The sequence below is a fragment of the Octodon degus genome, unplaced genomic scaffold, assembly GCF_000260255.1.
Source record: "Octodon degus isolate 3935 unplaced genomic scaffold, OctDeg1.0 scaffold00015, whole genome shotgun sequence".
Taxonomy (NCBI): domain Eukaryota; kingdom Metazoa; phylum Chordata; class Mammalia; order Rodentia; family Octodontidae; genus Octodon; species Octodon degus.
The window spans coordinates 16,899,747-16,901,723 of record NW_004524591.1 but is presented as its reverse complement, the minus strand read 5'-3'; positions in this window follow the sequence as shown (position 1 = coordinate 16,901,723).

The window sequence follows — 1,977 nt, the reverse complement described above, 5'->3', positions numbered from 1 at the left end:
GATCAGAAAATTTGGGACACAGGGGTAGGCAAAGAGTTCATGAACAAAAATCAAATCGCACGGGTAACACTTGAAAGAATTAGTGACTGGGCCCTTCTCTTATTAAGAAGTTTTTGCACGTCAAAAGAAATTACCAACAAAGTGAAAAGACAACCCACGAATTTGGAAAAAATCTTGACAAATAAGTACTCAGACAAAGGTCTGTGCTCTAGAATTTATAAGATTTTTTTAATGAAACAAAACTCAATTGAAATAAATGACAGTTTTTAATCTAAAAAAAAAAGAATGAGGTAAGTATATGGTTTTAAAACTTTTTTTTTCACAAGCAACAACTACATATGCTGGTGTGGGCCTTTACACTGAGGTCCATTCCTGGCCCTTTTTCATTTTCTTGTTTTGAGACAGTCTTGCTAAATCACTAGCATTTCTAGGCTGGTCTCCAATTTAGAGTCCTCCCACCTCAGCCAAAGAGTGTGGGGGTTATAGGCATTTACCACTGTTATCTGGCTGTAAATACTTATTAGATGTTCAGATAAAGCTACTTAATTAGTGTGATCATCAGTTGTTGCTTTTGGTCTAGGAGTGTAGCAAAAATTAGTAAAAATTTAGTAAAAAAAAAATTACTAAAGCATTCATACTAGGAATCACGAAAGTTTGGGCACCTCTGGACTAAACAGTTTCTAAGATGTTCTGAATTACCTGATCCTGTAACAGTACTAACTCAGGACTCATTCCTGGACTGTGGCTAACAGGCTGATCCCTGGGACCTGAAGACCACAGGAGAGAAGCCAGAGTGTGGCACCGAGGAGTCAGGGCTGCTTTGTATTCCTACGGCGTGAGTGGTCTCACTCTTAGCACATTTACACAGGAGTGCACCTCAGGGGAGCACATGTCCCAATCCTTAGCTTCCCATTTCCCATTTAGACTTAGGTTACTGCCTGAGATTCTCTATCTCTCCTGCTAGAGGGACAGTTCAGTGTTGCAACACTTGCCTAGCATGTACAGTTCAGACTCCTCATGCAGAAAAACAAAAACAACAGCAACAAAAACAAACCTACCTTTTGTTGAAGAAACCACCTTTTTTTGGGTCATGAAATCGAGTTTCAGCCAAGAGTGAGCAGAAATTCATTCCTGGCAAGCTAAACTGAAACTTGGAATAAATTATTGTACAGAGCAATGCTATGAATATTTTGTATTGTTTAACCAGTCTAGTTTTTAGCATTTATCAAATGTGCAAGAATAAATGTGTAGCAGTCAGATTTTTGTCTTTCTGTGTATAAAATGCCCAAGTGTCTGACCAAGATCTTTTTCTGAAAATGCTTGGTAAACTCACTGCATTGTCAAAGCTTTCTTGTGGCACCTTCTCTAAATTCTATTAACTGTATAAAAGAAGCCAAATTCCTCAGAGCAAACAAGCAGCCAAAACTCTGAGAAAATCAAACAAGCTTTAATGTTCAGCTATGTTGACTGATTAGAAAAAGAAAGCTGTGTTTATATCGAGAAGCTTTGTATGCTTTAATGAAAATATTAACAATAATGAATTGCTGAGTTGCTGCAAGTTTAAAATACATTCCTTTGCGTTTGTTTCTCAATCATGTAGGAACTCATCCTGAGTATGAAAACTGTTCTGTGTGCAACAGTTTAATCAAAGAAGAAAAAACCCTTAGGTGTTCTTTATACAGATATTCAAACAATGCCCGGCATATTTGGATATGCAAACCTATAAACACAAATTCAGGGCAAATATTTTCAACATAAATATCCTTTTTTTAATCCTGGGTTTAAATTTTGAAAAGTATAAATGAAGCTTTTTTTTCTTCAACTCAATTAATCTGGTTAAAAGTAAGTATTATTATATATAATGAAGATTCAGATAATTAACCCTAGGTTCCTTGTAACTTCTTTTTTTTTTTCTATTTTATACCAAACTTAATACTTTCTTTTACTAAAGAGAATGAAATGAAATGAAAGTATATA